Genomic DNA, 19,375 nt, shown 5'->3' on the forward strand with positions numbered 1-19,375 from the left:
TGTGGGAGATTTTGTCATAATTGCCATGTGAAGTCACTGTGACCTTGACCTTTGACCACTAAACTCTAATGAGTTTGTCTTTGAGTCCAGGGGAACGTTTGTACCAAATTTAAAGAAATTCCTTCAAGACATTACTGAGATATTGTGTCAAAGAGAATGGTATGGATGGTGAACCCGAAAACAATATGCAAGCCGCAGTCTGAGGAGCTTTAAAAGCTGGTTGGCATGTTGGTATATGATTCTTGTAAAGAAAATTTGCGCATAAAATGCAAATTACAAACACCAAAGCAGTCGCTTCTCCATAGCTGCCAGTAGTTCCTCCTTCATAGGATGATCACTGTGGTTCAACCACAGGCGAAGAGCCTGAAGTTTGGCAAGTTGGATTTTCACTTGTGAGGAATCCAGCTGCCTTGCAAGGTTAAGTCTCACACATATACGCACAGAACAGCAGGAAGTGTTTAGGTATTTTAGAATATATAAAAGTCCCAATGACTTCAAATTAAAACAAGACTCAGCACATCCAATACACAGAACAAACAACTCTGCAACTACAGCTACATCCTCCGAGTCTGCTGCTCAAGATAAAACTGTTTATATCAGACAACACAATCTTCTTTACACATTCAGAGGCCAAGACACAATAAGTGTAGAACATCAACAGCAATCAGCGACTTAGGAGAGACAAACAGTGGGCTTCAACATTTGTAAAAATTCAAACCCATTCAAGCCGAACAGAAACTACTCTCTCCTGCATGAGGCAAATCAACATTCAGGTTCATTACCCTCCTCCTAATGAAGCACGGTACACAAACAGACAAACAAACAAACAGACACACACACACACACACACACACACACACACACACACACACACACACACACACACACTATACACATCAGCATCATGTTAAATCACCCTTACATCACCCGAAAAAAACATTGGTGTAAGATCAGGCCACTCTCCGAGAACAGATATAACATACGGGACAGTGGAGCGCGGCCCCTCCCTGTCGTGTTTGGTTTTTTGCTGGAGGTGAAGGGGAGAGGGCTCTGATAGTCACCCATGCATGCAAGGCCAGTCTGTTGTAATTTAAAGGCTCACTTGTTTAATAAGCTAGGTCTTAATTTGTTCACTCCGCCTGTACTCAATAAGGCAGAGGAAGAAGCAGGGGGAATATTCACCAATAAAATAAAAAAAAAGAAGTGTGTAAAACCTCAAGGCTGAAAGGATTTTAACAAGACTTCCTTGCAAAAATCTGAAGATTGGCGTGAAAATCCTGCTTTGTACTTTCACTGTGAGGTTTTGAGAGACTAAAAATGCCACATATGTAGTGTACTTACTATCCCTGCAGATTCAGGCCACATGTTTGAGGTGGGGGCAGGGATCACTTGAATTATATGAGGGAACGGTTTGAATTTGACTGCATTTACCGTGTACCTTGTGGTGGAACACAATCCTGAACAAATCTCTCTGAATCTAGCAACCATTTCCTTTGTGAACTATTACCAGATTGCTGAAGTGCTATTTCAGCGGACACAATCTGGCACTTCCTGAGCCAACGTTTCTATGTGCAGACGCATAAATAGATCAAACAATGAAGCCAACGGATTCTTGAGGAGACAAAAAAAAAAGTTCTTCTATTGTGGTTGTTTGGTGGTGGGCATAAGTATGAGGTCAAAAACAGCACTGTCAGGGTCTGGGTGGGAGTCCAGTGGAGGGTGTGGACCCTGTTACTGTAATAGACGCTCTGTCTTTTCTTCCCCTCTTTAACCAGAAATCACTGGCCCAATTAGCTTTTGAGTTAGCACTCAGCACAGCAATTAGCTGTAACTAATATTAGAAGTGCTAAACAGAGAGAGAGAGAGAGAGAGAGGGTTCACAGGAAATGTATAAGTAGGCAGCGGAATGGCTGTCTGGGTAACCACACAAATGTGTGCGCGCACACACACACATCCACATCCACATCCACACACACACACACACACACACACGTTGGGCTCCCAGGAGACACTGCAAAGAAAAGACAAGTGTTTTCCTCATCATGCTCTTATCTGGATGATATATATTTTCCTTTTAAAGACAGAGAAAAATGTTCCCCTCTCTGTTCATGTATAGCTTGTCAAGCAGCATGAAAGGCGCAGGAGAAAGGCAGAGTCCAGCCGAGCAAATGGCTCAGCTGGCCGCAGAGATAATCATTACACTCATTAGGATTCTGACTGTGCTCTCTTCAAATCACTGGGCGCCCCATGCCATTATGGCAAAAACCGCCATGCTGGAGGCACGGTCAGGCTTTGTGGGCCAGCCACCCAGCTGGGACAAATGTCTTCACATGGTGGCGCATTGTCTTCTTACTGACAGGACACCTAAACCTGGGGGAGGACTCCAGCTTTCTTTGCAAACTGTGATAGAGTAACAGTTCTTAAACGCACCGCGGGCTCAAGCCCTGCCCTTTTCTCCCTCACCTGGAAACACTCTTTAGTCAGGTGCGCGCGCACACACACACACACACACACACACACACACACACACACACACACACACACACACACACATGCTGCGTCAGTCAGGTATTGTAGTAGGGAGAGAAGCCAGCAGGAGGTGTATTTGGATTTCTTTTTAAGCTGTGAGGTTTTTTTCTTTAACAGTATATTTTTATTTTTTTGTATTTATATATTTTCTGCTTAAGGTGACAACATAAGGATGATAAGCCGAATGTGAGTAGTCAGTCAAGCCTGAAAGTTATTTTATCTTAAACCTTTTAATTGAACCTTGCTGTATCTGCTCAGGCAGAAGGGTGAATACTGGGCCTGCTGCACCACTATTAGAGATTGTATTCAGAGCAAAGGGTAAATTCAGTTACACAAATGCACGTCACACAAAATCAAGTCACTTATTGAATGCATGTGGACTTATAAGATTGTTTCATATGTGTAAAGGAACCTGCCACTGCTGTTTTGCCTTAGTCTGCTGCCCTGGTTTATTTTCTTTTATAGCCTGTTGATTTGATTAGTTTGGGTTTTGTTGTATTTTAGCAGAGGGACCATTTTAAGATAGCTCTACGTTTGAACTCTTTATTTTTTCATTATCTTTTCATTTGAACCCGCCCATATACTGTACACCCACCCGACCCAAATGCAAGTTAATATCAGCTGTTAATCATGACATCAAATAAATAATTAAAACCAAACTTGTCAGAAAAATTAACTCTTGAACATACATCAGTGTGATATGAACTAGAGCCTGACCGATTTTATTGGCTGATATTGGCTTGTCACAGATATATCGGTATCGGCACACATATTCTCCGACATGGGCTGATATACTTTTATTAAGAAGCAATATTCCAGCGGGAAGAATGCATTTGATGTGTTTTTTGGCATGTTTGTTTTTTTTATTTTGGCCCATGACCATCTGCGGTTTACAACCCCTGCATGTTTTGGCTTCACTTCTGGGGAGCTGTTATGTCTTCTACCCTTATATTTCATTGGTTGAAAACTAGAGATTCCTCTGTGACTAGTTTGTTTGTGCTCCTTGCTGGATTTTAATTACCGTTATTAAGTAATTAAACAGTTTTCAACTATCATATTTTTAATTTGTACCAACACATCTGTTCATCTTAACACAGCAATCCACATCTGTCTTTGGTTCAGCCCGCCTCAACAACTATTGGATGGATTGAAATTGAGACGAAGCTTTGTACAGACAATCATACATGAGCTGTAATGACTGTGATCACCTGCTGACGCCACCAGCACATCAAAGTTTACATTTATTTATTATAGGATGAATGAGTGACTTCGGTGAGATTGATATTTGTGTTTTCACACATTCATGTCCTCCTCTGGATTAATTGCAATCACTTAAATGATCCCTTAACTTTTCATATAGTGCCATCATGGGGTTAAAATTTTAATTTATGACCAAAAAGCCTCAGCTGCTCAGAGGTGCTAGCATAGCACGAGACTCTGAGTCTTCTTGTAGTTTAGGCTTCATTTCTGTCCTAATAACATTTTACTCAAAAACCTCAGAAATTTGGGGATTCAACAAGCAACATGATTCAATATATGTGTATTTACTCTTATTATTTAGAAGCGAAAATGGGCATGAACTGACCTAATACTCCTTCAGATTATGACTTGTCTTAGCTCACAACATAAAGGTCAAAGTTGAACCACTGGTTGAATCAGGTTGAATCATTTCTAACATTTATTTTTGCTTTCAGTTGCAAAAGTGAGCTTTCTGTAATTTGGGTAAATTTGTGATTGTTTACAACTTGCCTGTGTCACGCTCATATTGCTTGACAACGGAAAAATCCTTGTTTCTGCCACTTTTTTAAGATGAAGCTTTATTTGGGGCAACTGAAATATCAAGTCAAATTTTTATACAGCCCAATATCACAATTTTGCATCAAGGGGCTTGATCTGTACAACATTATGTCAAACTCTGTCTATACAGTTACTGTTCTGGATGTGACTATGATACAGCAGGACCCTCCCTCATTTCCATAATCCCTCAGATAAGGAAAGTAGCCGGTAACCTCCCCTGAGCAGAACATTCAACTTTTCAAATCCTGACTGAAGTCGTGATAGCAGCTTCTCGTCACACAGTGAAGCTGCTAACTGGTGTTAACAGCTAGTTAGTGGAGCTGACAGCACTTTCCTTGAGTGTGTGCAGGTTGCCAGCTTAGTGGCAATTGCAGCATTAAATACATTTCTATGTTTCACAATCTTTTGCCTAGTTTGTGCACAGTTATTAACTTACTTTGTCTGTAACACATGAACTGCTCAGATAAGAAAAAACACAAGCGTAAAATTGCAATGATCTCAATTCCCTTATCTTCAGACACCCACTGGCCATCAAAGCACACAACAGTACAACAGAGTAAGATAGTCACGAAGAACAACCGCAGCTTTCGACGGGCTAGCTTGCATTGCTGAGCACTTTACAATATAATTTACAAAACAATCAAGTGAGCAAGAGATAGACAAGGCAGGAGGCAGAGAAAAGGAACGACCCCTCAGAACTGCTGAAACAGCACTGCAGACTGAATGAAAGGACAGCTACGCCACAAAGAAGAAGAATGGAAAGTGAGAAAGAGAAATAATGCGCAGTGTTCAGTGCTTTATGCTCTCTTTGTTATTCTACTTTGCCGGAAAAAGCTGTCTGCACGATAATAAACTCTGCCTTCACAGTGTTACCCACTTTCCCTGTGTTTTATATTGTGTACCAATCAGCTGTATGTTTTGTGTATGTCTGTTTTTCTGTATAATCACTGTGGCCCTCCACCTCTTCCTCCCTCCCTCTCTCCCTTCCCTCCTCTCCTCCTCACTCCATCCTTGTTTCTGTCTCGGGGTGATGAGTCAGGGAGCAGCAAGGGGTCCAAGATATTTGCATCGGTACCTCGCCTCATTTCCTCTCCTAATGGGAGACATGGGAGCATGGCAGCAGACAGAAATGGGGGGCTGTGGGACAGGGGAGGAATTGGTGGGTGGAGGCGTTGACAGAACGAGAGAGAGACAGATACAGAAAGATAGATGCTATAAAAAGAAAAACTGAATGATGAAATGTGTTCAAGTAGGCTGGTGGGCACCGGAGAACACATTAGCATTAAAATAGCAAACAGGCAATAATGCAAATGATGCGCGTTTCCACGGGTGAGTCATTTGTAGCATAAGTGTGTTGATTAAAATCGAGGTAACACTGTGATTCATTGTTGCTCGCGCAAGATGACTAGATCAACTTAGACAACACCTCCTCCTCCTCCTCCACTGCCACCACCTCCTCTTCCTCTTCCTCCTCCTCCTCCTCCGTGAGATGCTAGAGAGTTCACTGATTCATCCACTCTGCTTAGTGCAGCAATGTTGGTACTCGCACATGTGTACTTGTGTGTGCAAGCATGTGTGGTAGCCTCTTTGTGCCTTTTGGTGGTGGGCAGTCAAGCACCGCTCTCTGGTTCACTACAGTCGAGGAGGAAAGGGCCCACACATCATCCCCATGACAACACTGCGCTTGCTTGCCAATATGAGCACCTCCACCTATCTAAGTCATTAGGCAGGCAGGCAGCCACTGATGCATTACCCATTATCAGATGGTGCATAACAAGCACCTAAACCCTCATAGAAAAATGCTAAGCAATTAAAAAACGCACTCTGAAACAAAAATAAGTGTGGTGACAATCCAAAATTTAGACTGCTTAAAAGACGTGTGGCAGTTAATGGAAGTGCTACAACAAAATAGACGCAATAGGTCCCAATCCCCGCCCGCCCCCCCTCCCTGCTGTGGGACTCTATCACCCAGCTGCAGGAGGTGATTTGGACCTGCGAGCATCCCTGTTTGCCATCCATCTGGTGCTGCAACGCTGGGAATGGATTCAGTGTATATGTGCTTCTGTTTGCAGCAGTGGACGATTGCATGCCAGGCCCCTGGGCTGGCACCACTCTGTGCAGAACCTTACGCTAGCGTTATTGCTCTCCAGGGGAAATGGGGTTTGTATCCCAGTACAGCTGAGCAGGCTACAGGCTGAAGGGTGGGGGGGGCATGAAGGGTAAGTTTGGAGGGATGAAAGTGGAGCTTGCCAACCATGGAAGTTTTCACTCAGGGTAATGCCAAGGGCGACAGTAAGAGGAAGGAAGGGAGGAACCGTACACACTAGGAAACAAACATCCGTCACAGGCTTCTGCTTTGTCACTGCATTAGGACTAATACGAGCACTGAAGCAGCCTAGGACTGAAAACTGCATAGTGATATGTATTACACCAAATTTACCCCATAGATTCCTGTTTCCTCTTAAAAGAACACTTCAGCGATTTAGTATTGTACTCACCATGAAGTTGGGGTAATCACAAGAGACAGATTTTTAATGCTCGAGATGTTCCTGACCTTCAGACTTTATGGGTCAAGCTTCAAAATGCCTGGATTCTCTGATTCCCATAAACTAACACTCAGTGTCCCTTCATAAAGGGGACAGTAAGCTTCAACTGAAGTGCTTGTCAGATGGTTGAACCGCTTTGGAAACACCCCCACCCCAACCCACCCACACCCACACACACACACACACACATACACACACACACACACACACCTCTCCGATGTCCGCGATGCACAATTTCTGTAACTTTTCCAAACTGGACATCAAGACGTTCGCGTCCACTTCACAAAGTCTTTGGCCAGCTGCATGGGTGTGAGAACGTGGGCGGGGTTTGAAGTTCTCTTTCACGCCCTCCACATGCAAACACTATGAAGCCCCTTCTAGGAGAGACATTGTCGGACGGCACACTGTGCGAACTACTTCTGAGTTTTGAGCATGACCCAGCCCTTACCTGGTAAGTGCCAACGACTTTGAAATCCTGTTCCCCCACTTTGAAACGTCTTCAAACCCGAGATATCCCTGGTGTCACCACTAGAGTTATTTTGCCTTGTCAATAAAGACATTATACAACTGTTTTTACGGAATGAGAGGTACTCGCCATGACTATTCAACTGATCTTAATGTGTAAAATTGGTTACCCTTTATCAATCTATATCATGAGTGGTTCCCCTGAGTGATTTGTCAGTCATTAGGTGAGAACCAAAAAACCACCTAATATTTGAGGCACTCCACCTCCCTTTAAAGCTGATTGTGGTTGCAGCATCAGGCTTGTACCTTGTTAAAAAGATCGTCTCCTTGGTCCCTCTTTAATTGGGATTGACATTTAAATGAAGTAGTTAATGTGTGCCAAGGACAGCGAATGCCGTGTTAACAATTAAAATGCTGCTTAATGGGGCATGCCAGAGCTATTTTGAGTGCATGTTGTGGGAGAAAGAATAGGGCATAGTCTATTAGTCAGAAACCAGAGCGTTTCCCTGAAGTGGGCCAAGGTCAGAGACACTCCTTCCTTTCTAGGCTAGCTGCTCATCATCCAGGCACTTCAAACCCCTGACTAAAGTCATTAACATAAACATCAACCTGGGAGAAGGCTTTTAGCATACAAAAAGTGGCAATTGAGGATATTCTGTCATTTATGTAACACCTCTCTAGGCATGTAGAAATGCAAGGGCTAGCAGCCTTACATGAGAGCTGAGAAGTGCCCTCAGGGCCCATTACTCCTCTCTTTGAAAGACAGGCTTCCTCTCAAATCTCAATTTCTCTCTCTCTCTCTCTCTCTCTCTCTCTCTCTGGTATAAAGCACTATACAGTATGTCTGTGCTGTTTGAAAGACTTGGGCTCACAGGTACCGAGGAAGTTGGATCAACTTGGCCGGAGGTTTTGGACTTGGGAGATCACAGAGCGGACATGAAAAACAGGCAAGAAAGTAAGGAGCGTAGCAGCCGCCAAAAATCAGACGATACAGTGTGGCTAGGGGTCTCAAAGACGTTATGTGTGGACAGGAGGGGAATGGGATGGAGTAGAGAGAGCGCTGCGCCAGAGGGAGGTGGAGGGGGAAGTTAAATACAGAGCTCCAATGTATGTCCTTCCCACCAGTTCCCGTCCTTCTGCCTCCATTCCTCTAAAGGCTCCAGTGTGCTCCTGTGTCCCGGCCCAGAGGGGGAACAGGGCTGCTCTCTGTGCTTTCCATACCTTGTAAGGGGTCAATCTCCATGCAGGCAGCTTTCACTGTGTGCTTTTGGGGTTAGATGTGAGCCCAGGCCCGAGGTGGGCCCTGTGTTCATGTGCCACAGAAAAGTTTACAGTGAAGGAGGAGTACCTTGATACAGGCTGTGAAGTGGGCAGCCTGTCGAGATCCAGCAGAGGCAATGACTGAGCACAGTGTTACGAGTATGAAACAAATTCCTTGCGCTCGCTACATGTTTCCATCCTGCTGTCAGGAGGATTTTGAGCAAACTCATGAAAAGCTGCAAAAAAACAGTCCTCCAGTTTGTTCCACACTGCAAAACATGAGTGAGAGGGAAAATGAAGAGTCTTTGTAGAATTGACTGGCATCAGAAAAGTCGATCCCTCCATGGTACTGGCATTTTGAACTCTGTCCGCAGACATTTAAAAAGAGGTGCTTGATAATGGCAAATCAAAAATATTACACATTCAACTCATGGACTGTTTCCATCCAAATGTCTTTTGGATGCCTATTTTGCAAATAACTGTGTGTTTTAATCAGCTGTAGCTATGCAAATATAACAAGATTAAACTAATGAGCGGGCATCTCTTACAACCCTGAACTTCAAAACTGCTTCCCACTTCAGATGGCAGGTCATGTGCAACAAGCATCCCACCAGCAGGATGAGGACATTGCTTTGTGTTAATGTTGCTGTCATACAATATAACAAGACAAAACAACAAACACACCAAAAAGCAGCAGCTTGTCAGAGCAAAAGTTTGACTTTTTTGCGAAATGCAGTCACTCCCTTTCTGATGAAGAATTTGATGAGACGATCAAAACCACTCTCATACCTATACATTGCATATAAAGCTACCGCCAGCAGCTGGTTATCTTAAACACTTAAAAACAGGTAGACTGGCTCTGTCTAACTGAATCTGCAGCGGCTCCAACGCTCACAAATGATCTTATATCTAGTTTATATTATATTTAACGGACAGATATTAGAGTAGTATCAGTTTTCTCATCTAACTCTCTGCGAGTAACCAAATAAATATTAATCATTCATATATTTCCCTAAAACTTTTGGAATATATTGATTTATTTTATATGAATAACATGTAATATTCTTAACCTATTCATATTGTGTTGATATTGTTGTACTGATCAGCCCTGGTGGGATCAGCCCGATAAAAAGGCTTAAACAGAACAGTCATTTACTAATGCTGCACAGGAAATCTACTGATACTTTTAACCACCTCAGTGAACAAGGAAATTTTACTGGGATCCATCTGAATTCAGTCAATGTGTGCTACATGAATGCCCCATAAGAGTCCATAGGTCTCCAAGCACTGCATATGTGCCTTTACTGTAAATATGAGTAAAAGAGAAAATGAGAGAGCACGAGAGGTGATCTGCAGCCAGGACAGTCTCTTGTTCAGATGTTCCCTCCTGTGTTTTCTCTAAGTTTGCCATCAAAAAACATAGAGCCCAGAGAGAGGCTGTTCTCTTTCAATACAGCAATCACGTTATTGATTCCCTACAAACTTCTGTGGTTCAATTTGGCTTTGAAGAAGACAAGGCGCCTTGTTAAGATTCTTGCCTTGTTCCTTAGAACAGAGTCACTGGGCGGCAGATCCTCTACCTCTGTGTTCACACCACCGCGAGTATTAAGACACAGGTAGGTCCCGCCCCCCTCAGCTTCCTCTGAATGTCAGTCAACTGTAAGAATTAAAAAGAAGATGAAAAAAAAAAACAGAGTACACATAGTCTTAAAAACAATTTGTGTAAAGATATTATACAGATGTCTAACTACATTTGCTCAGACAGTTCAAGTGAAACATCAACAATAAAAAGCAATGTAAGAGTTCAAAGCCAGACTGGTTGAATTATTGTAAAGAAATACATCCTTTTAAATGGAGTGGCTGTAATAAACTTTGTCTAAGAGCGCAGCAGAAAGTTATTACTGCAAAGCAGAGCTCGAGACTACCTAGAAGCATTTTTTAATACAATACTGTCAGAGAACTTTTAAAGTCACTATCTGTACTTTCCTCTCTGTTCACTCTCTCTTTTCCTTCCCAAGCTTCGGATGAACAAACTAAGTGCCTGATAACTAATGTAGTACAAATGGAGCTCTTTGTGGGCTCAGCTTTTGCCGCCTCATTCACTGCGTATTGCTTTGTTGAGAACTCAGACTGACCGGCACAAGTTCAAATTAAACTGTGAAAATGTGCAATGAATCACTGGTAGAAGCGGTCTTATACAACCTTGCCAGTCAACACTGGATATGCTGGATGTACTGTAGAAGCACTGACTCACCAAACAGGTAAGAAATGAGAGAGAAGAGAGAGAGAGAGAGACAGAGACAGAGAGAGACAGAGAGAGACAGAGAGAGACACACACAGAGAATCAATGCAGTTAACAGAGGAGATTTAGTGGATTAGTGAGTCGCTGTGTGCGTCAGCCGTGTGTGTGTTAAGAGCTGATGTCTCGGCTGCCGGTGCAGAGCTAAGAGGGATTTTAAACCAGGGGAAGTGCTGGTGTTAATGTGGGATCTTGAAGAGTAGAAAACTGGCCTTTCTTTCTTCATCCACTCTCAGCCCACCAGTTTGACACAGATGATAGGAGGCCCCAAGCAGACTGCAAAGGCACATCACCCCCCCCCCCCCCACACACACACACACACACACACACACACACACAGCAAAGCAAAAATGAAAGACACCTCAGCTATAAATGAGAGGAGAAAGACAGAGGAAGATACCACAGGAAGAAGACAAAACATACACGCACAAATGACACACGCTCAGTTTCCTAGAGCTGCTTAGCCCACATATGGTAAGAGGGTGATAATCTGACTTTTAATCAAAGGCCAGCCCACCATTGATAGGTTTGCTAAGCCCCAGTTCATGGTGAGGAGCTGGCAGGCCTGAATTAAAGAAGGCAGCTGAATGGTACAAGCAATTCTGAGTCACCTGCTACGTCAATAGCGGCATCACAGGCCCTTCAGCATCACAAACGGCCGACCTGAGCCACACCCATCAATATCCAGCCTTCTTTCCTCACAGCCTGCATGGTTCACTGAGAACACAGTAAAACAAGAGCGTGTAGCCTCAGATCCAGCCCTCCAGACAGTGGCGGCTACTGTGATCAGCATGGATTAGATGTCTCTCTAGCCCTGATCAATGAGAGATGGAGGCGGGGGGGGGTGGGGTGGCTTGGTGGGGTAGAGGAAGCTTTGGTACCACCTCCTGCGGGCTGTAATGACTCTGACAGCTGATATCTATAGCTGGAGAGGCAGGAGAGGAGCCGTTTGCTGTGCAGGAGATAAAACAGATCCTGCTCCTAAAGGACAGGCGCATGAATGTGGAATGAAAACCACAGACAGACAAACCACAGAAACACAGCAGCACATTCACACACACACACACACACACACACACACACACACACACACACACACATACACACACACCGCCAGTGTGGAGTTCGATTAGTGGAAATAGTATGTTTAAAAAAGAAGAAAGAAAAAAAAAGGGCAGTTAAAACATTATTTCTGAAATAGTTTTCCTGATAAAATTCATTTTCAGTGTGTATAATTGCTATAGCCATCTATCTCCAGCTCACTGCTTCAACGAGAAGAGCTTTGGTCAAGTGCAAGATCAGCGTGAAATTAATACATCCACTCTATGACACAGGTATGAGGCATTTCTGCATAAGAAAAAAAGAAAAGCTCCTCTGACTTGTTAATTATGTAGTTTTAGAGCAAATACTTGAAAAAAGAAGCTGTTAACATTTCACACTTGCGGAAGAAGCAGATTCATGGGCTTACTTCCTTCATAAACTATACACACCAAGACCAAACTGTGATGGAGCCACGAAACTCACGGGTACAGACAGTAACAAGTTCATCCCAGCTCCTGATATCTGAATGTAAAATACATGACACAGACCTGATCCAAATAACTGCGGGGTGCCTGTCTTTGCTGATGGCTGCGCGTGTTACATATTCATTATTATTTGCTGCTGTTTCTCATTTGGCTGACAGGAAAATGTCTTCAACCTGCTGCCGCAAAATTGTCATTTCAGATTTTTTTCCTCCCCCAAAACAGCTAAAAGATGAATGTTAAAATACGCCACAGTGTTTTCTATTCTATTTCTATTCCTTCTTTTATCTACACTGTAGACCTCCAGTGAGATCACAGTTTAGAAATGGACAATATAGTAAAAGCAATGACATTTTGATTCAAACCCTTGAAAGCAATAACCTCAGTGATAGTTTTTGCCATGTTGACATGTGGAGAAATTATAAACTAATGTGGCCCTTTACTACAGGAAAAAAAACACTACATAAGTGTAGGCCAAAGCCAAAGTTAAGTAAGGACAAACTGTGCTAAAAGGTACAATATCATTCAAAAGCTTTTAGAGAGAAGGGTGACTCTGAAATCCAGCCTCTGAATAATCCCCGGCAGCTAAATATCTTTACTTAAACTAATGCATTTTAGTCATTCAGATTCAGCAACCAAATAGACAACAGTGAATAGTGTGAGGGCATTATTCTTCACTGCAGCACTGCCTGGGATTTAACAGTAAAATCTCAACATGTACCACATGAGATGTCAACATGAACGCTGCGATCATAATCCTGACGGTGGAAAACCCTGGAAAGTGATGAGGACAAGGGCTCAACACACATTATCCAGACTGAGAAACCAGTCTTCTCGGCTATAAATAATCTTGACAGAGAAAGCAAATGCGTAACACTTTCCCCTTCTGTCAATATTGACGACTTTTATGCCCATGAGCAAGGCGATTAACCCACGGTGAGAGGGCTCCTACACTGAAAGACTGGAGTGGCTGTGTCAGGTGTGAATGTGTGTAGCTGAATGAACGTCTGTATGTGTGGCAGGGCGTTGCTGAAAAAAGCCATGCGTGCTCATCAAACCATAAATAAATGTAAACAAATCAATACCAGATACCACACACACACGTGCGCAGAGAGAGCGAGAGCGAGAGAGAGAGAGAGAGAGAGAGAGAGAGAGAGAGAGAGAGAGAGAGAGAGAGAGAGAGAGCAAGCATCTGACAGAAAAAAAAATACTGCACACAATATCTGCATATTCATTAAAGGTGTCCATAAAAGCATGTCTCTGATCCAATGATTTTCGCCACCACCCTTCCTGCTGCCGGCAGCTGGACCCAAACAAGTGGTCTATTTAGCGTTTGTTGTTGTTGTGCGCAGTGGTTGAGGAGGTTTACCTGCCCAGAAACACTGAGCCAGTGTTCAACCCCAGTGCTCCGTCATTCACCCGCAGCTCAGCAGCATAAACGCACCACTGTGTGTGTGTAGCTCTAACACTGGGGCCACTGTCAGCGCGAGTCATTACACATGTGCGAGTGTGTGAGTGCATCTATGGCTCGTGGCGGTGACGCGGACTTCTGGTGCGTTCTGTTAATGAGGATAATGATTTCATAACAACCAATCAAAAGCAGATCAAATGAAGCTCAACGCAGATGCTGAATGAGCCACTGAAGAGGAATGGGCCCTGTGATTCTCCTGTAGGTGATTCTCCCTCCCACCAGCCATTCCCTTTCCTCCTATGCTCTAATTTCTCGCTGTCAGATCACCTACTGTTCGGGATGGGGGTTTAAGGGGAGAGCGAGGTGTAAAAGGCATCATGAGATGATGGGAGAGTAATTACACAGTGACACAGAGAGGGTGAAAGTGAAATCTAAACCCAGTCTCCCCGGAGTCAGCAGTGTCACCTCTCCCGCTCCCCACCGAGGAGCAGGCAGCCTCTGCTGAGTCTATCCCCGGGGCTGAGCACCTCCGATCGGGTATGCCAGTCAGCCAGGCAGGGGGGTCGGGGGCGGGAGGGGGATTTCGACACGAAAAGGGCAGCCTGCGTGCCCCGAGGCAGGCTCCGTGCAGCTGCCAGAATCCCTGACCCCCGTCCAGTCAACCCCCATCGTGTGTCTGCCACCTCCAGCCCAGGCCAGTGGAGGGGGCTCAGAGGTGGAAGGGTACCAGACAGCAAGGGTAGGAGGGCAAGTGTTCATGCCATTTTGTAGAAATTTTCTCTTTTCATTTCACATTTTCACTCGCCCTGTCACTCCCCTGGAGCGTGGCAAGAAATTTGCTTGTTAAAGTCATTTGTGACACAACATCTGAACAAATGTGAAATGTGGAGATGATTTTGACATTTTTGATTTATCCTGAACAGCCCCAAAAATACATAAAATAAAATGCTGTGTAGATAACTCAATGATTAAGCAGTGACTTTTAAAATTGCGCTGTAAACCGTAAACCAGTTCAAAGAGCACAAGCCACATACACATGTCTAATCCATGAAAGCCAGTATTTCTGTTTTAAATGTATTTCTTGTGTGCTTCGCATTAAGAACCCTCAGCCATGACATCACTGGATATGACAGTGCTGCTCTGCCTGGTCATGACAGGACAGTGATGTCCTCCAGTGCCAAGCTTCCCCCGGCTAATTGGGAATTAACTGTGTGTTTGTACTGGCAACTGGAAACACGACCAGCAAGTACATCACAGTTTTAGCACTAAACTTTTCAGAGAATCCAGCTAAAGGTCACTGTGCTTCTTTGATCGTTTTCAGCGTAGGATGAAATCAAGGGAAGCAACCACAGAGAGAGAGAGAGAGAGAGAGTGATAGAGGTCAACAAACATCCAAAAGTGTATAAATTCAGTCTCCAGCTGTGTGTGTTGCTAAGTGTAAGCAGGCTGGTCACCTTGTCTCAGCAGGTGATGATACCATAGAAAACAGCAGTAAGGAGGTGGATCAAAAGAGGGTCAAAGCAAAATAGCGAGAGGCCACTTGAACAACAGATGAGCAAAATCACAGAGAAAATTACAAGGTGAGAGGCAGCTATAGAGAGAGAGAGAGAGAGAGAGAGAGAGAGAGAGAGAGAGAGAGAGAGAGAGAGAGAGAGAGAGAGAGAGCATCTGACAGAAAAAAAAATACTGCAAAATCATGCAGAAGAGAAAAAAGGATTCAGCAAACATACAAAGCAGTTAAATGTTTCTGGATAAGATGCCTTGCACATGCATTTCTCCACCGAGAACACTTTGACAAACAGTGGCAGAAAGCGCCGCAAATTCTTTAGGATACACATACAAGTTAACGTGTGCATACATGATGTTACGTGTGTGAGAGACAGGCCAGTCTGGTGTCCAGCCTGATCCCATCAGCGGGAGACGAGGGAAAGCCCGGGAGGTCAAGGAAAAGAGTTCTTGTCAACACACCAAGAGGGAGATGTTCTGCTTTGCCCTGCATTGTCGTCATAATGAGAACGTCACTGTAAACCACCCTGTATTACGTCCCTGTGGACTGTTACACTCGGCCTGTCGGGAACAGTTTACACTTTCTTCCATCAACGACGTGTGAGCTGGGAGGTGGATGCTTTTTTAAGTTCCTAAATTGTGCTAGTTTTATCTCTCTCTCTTGCTCTATGTTTACATCTTCCTGTCTCCACTCTTTTCTTTTCACTCTCCACTTCTTTTTTTTTTTCTTGCACACTTCCATCTGAGACCTGTCAGTTGTCTCTAGTAACCTGAGTAAAAGATGGAGTCAGTGTTTACAGTTCCACCTTCACGTGTGGTGCACTCTGATGCCATCTTCTCTGCAAAGTAACACTAACAATCTCAGAAAACCACGTCCAGAAAAGAACTAATCCTTTCAGTTCCCCGTGTGGATAGAATGTAGTGTGCAGCCCCTGTGTGACCCCCTTATCACATCTAGAATTAATGTTTTCTCTCAAATGAGAGCGATGAATAAGGGTCTTCAACGGTGAGTATTACAAGGAGCCTGAGGCGATTTATCTTGAAAAACTTCAACATTAAACTCTGGTCTATGGTTCACAAGAAGAAAGATGCCACTGATTCAAAGCAACACACTTGAAACTCTACTGTTGTGCATGTGCTTATATCCACAACCACGCAGGAGGATGTAGGTGTGGGTGGGTTATTGTGGCACACTGGGGTGGTTCAAATGAAGAGTTGTAGATGAGATGATGAAAGATGATCAAAACATACTGTCAGTGTTGCACTGAATGTGGTTGCTTGTTACATTGGGAGCTAATTAATACACAGATATTTGTTAAATCTTTCTGTTTAAATAATCACGCCCCTTTAACCTACTCAATGTGGTATTATCAGGAGCGCAAACATTGCTTTTTGTCTCCCTTCCTCTTTTGTCACACAGTCAAGCCAAACTCGTTAAAAATGTACATAGATAATTCTTTACACTGTTATTTAGAAATAACATTTAACAGAATAATTGAACTATTTAAAATATTGCCAAGATTTGAGACCAGATCAACCGATATCAAGTCATAAATCAAACTTTACTGCACCACAGTTTGAACTACTAGGTGTATAGCTAACCCACCTCCTCTTGAGAACAATATGCAGCCTACTATACATACATTTGTCAGCTAGTTAAACTCCTTCAACATGTTTTCTCTAAGACACTTGCATAGGGCCAGTAACAAAAGGAAATATGTGCAGTGTGTTAGTATTGATCCAACTTCCCGCTATGAATGTGACGTAACATTGGAGCAACCCCGAGCACGTCATGCTCTCAAGGAACACTGTTTTCATCTGAACTACTCTGTGTTGTTATAATTGACTGGGAAACCATAATAATCCCAAAATGAAAAAGGGAAGTATTTCCATCTTCGCCTTCTCATTTTTTGTTAGCCATAACAATGTCGCCGGCTTAGCCTAACGACTATGGTTTTAGGCAAGAGCCAACAGCCGACACAGTGCCAAAGTCTTCCAATTGGAAAACTGAAATTACTGTACTGTATCCCTGAAACCAAACGTCCTGCACCGGCAGAGTTATACACCATTACACAGCATCTCCTGTTGCACTACCTCCTCTAGTCTCTGTGAAAACTCTCAAATGCCAAACTCCCTCTGGCAGAAGATAAAAACAAAACAATAAAACACAAATGACTGTGAGAAACTTATTGCACACTTTATCATAACAGCAACAAAGACGGCAGCATTTATCACGCAGGGCCATTCAGAGGGAGAAGCCAACTCTAAAAAGGCACTGTCCATAAATAAAGTCTCTACGAAGCAGACGCACTACGTCGATTTCTCTAAATCAATCCTGTAATATTTCACTTGATTTATCAGACCTCTTACGTGTTACGACAACCACAAGGTGCCAAGATTGCAGCAGGAGAGGTGATCAGTAGAACATTCAGCAGTTTTACATGCTCCGTCATGACCCTGATTGCTTTAGGAAGACTGACCGATTCCAGCATCTGTGCAGAATCGTACCCGTCTCTCTCTGTAAGGTTGTGATGATTGAATGTAATTTACCGGTTGTTTTAATGAAACAGACATGTCAAACTTCAAGAATTCTAAGGCTTTTAAAGGCTGTTAAATCTGTCATCATTGGTCCCAGGGAACTTACCTGATGTGATTGTGTGCACAGAATTTATGCTCATCATGAAAACACCTTCTACGTGTCCCAGGTTTTGCCCACTTCAAAGGCAATGAACCCTGCACTGTCCAGTCTGTTTTAATATGTACCTTTATGCTCATCATCACAACGTCAATATAAACCATGAAGCATGTCTTAAAGAAATATTATTTCCTGAACACCAACAGAGGTGATAGAAACTCTACAAATACTGATGAGTTCAATATAATTCAATTAATAGATTCCATATTTAAGTCTGTACAATGTTGGAACTGTCAATGAATTCAACTGATTTTCCTTTAAAGAAAGTGAATATTTTATTTACTATAATTACACAAAATGTCATATCAATATATTGCAGTGCGGAGCAGAAAGTGCACAAGGAGAACTTATTGACCATTTTCAATGTAAAAAAAAAAAAAACTATTATATGAGATGACAAAAGGAAATGCTTCCAATATCGACCCGCAGCTGACTATGAATATGAATAATTAGTACAAGTAGTAGGACATCCAACCGCTTCTTTGGTTAGAATTTACCAAAGACAACGGGAAAAACTCTTACACTGCTACAGCTCCCTGCATAATGACTTTATAATCTTGTTGTTTTTTATTTATTTATTCATTAATCCTTGATATTAGTATAATAACCTCTTCCTTTATCCTCCATAAACCACTTCAAAGTATCTTTCCTACGGGACGACAAGTGTGTAAAAGGGGATTAGATGTCTGGTGCTGTTGATGCGCAATTACGCATAAACTCTAAAATTAAGTATTTTTCCAGACCGCACGCGCGGTTAATCCACCAGTCCAAGCACCGAGTGAAATAAAACTTTACCACAATAAATCTTAAATTTACTCCCGCCTTTCAGAAACCAGCAAAACCGTACACCTGAAACTACCGCATCAGGTCTCAGTTCAGCCAAATCCAAACTTTTTTTTTTTTTTTACAGAGACAGAATTGACTCTCACATGTGACAATGAGAGAGGACACAAAGCGCTTCGCCTTACCGGTCCCGTTCCGTTTCCGACTTTCCCGGTGCTCGTCCGTGCTCGGCAACACTGGAAACAGATTGGTAAAGACTGGCTGCCAGCGCAAAAAGCAGATCTGTCCGGCGCAGCGGTTTAGTCAAGACAGTCGCAGTTAGGCAAACTCGGGCCGGAAAAGTCTTTTCATGATAAAAGCACAGAATGTGTCTGCACCGGTAGAGAACCATCTGTCGCCACAGCTGTGAAGTTAAATTGAGAGTAAACATTAAAACAAACGTACTCAACGGCTGGACTTGTTTTTATTGTTTTTTACTTTATCTTTTTTCCCAGGACCTGTAGGAGGCTATGTTTATCATTGGAACCCACTAAATAGCTTCTGCACTATAGCAAAGCATGT

General features: G+C 43.2%; 1 protein-coding gene across 2 annotated transcripts in view; it reads right to left on the minus strand.

Annotated features, from left to right (window-relative positions):
* znf385c (zinc finger protein 385C) overlaps positions 1–19,065 on the minus strand; it is a 130,393-nt gene extending 111,328 nt beyond the window's left edge. For both annotated transcript variants that reach the window (XM_023403195.2, XM_023403194.2), the window contains exon 1: positions 19,000–19,065. The gene's annotated coding sequence lies outside the window, so the exon portion shown is untranslated. The remainder of the gene's footprint in view (positions 1–18,999) is intronic.
* Between the last annotated feature and the right edge of the window lie 310 nt (positions 19,066–19,375).

This window comes from Seriola lalandi, unplaced genomic scaffold (genome assembly GCF_002814215.2).
Source record: "Seriola lalandi dorsalis isolate HSWRI2012SDOR001 ecotype SW California unplaced genomic scaffold, Sedor1 jcf7180002054065, whole genome shotgun sequence".
NCBI lineage: Eukaryota > Metazoa > Chordata > Actinopteri > Carangiformes > Carangidae > Seriola > Seriola lalandi.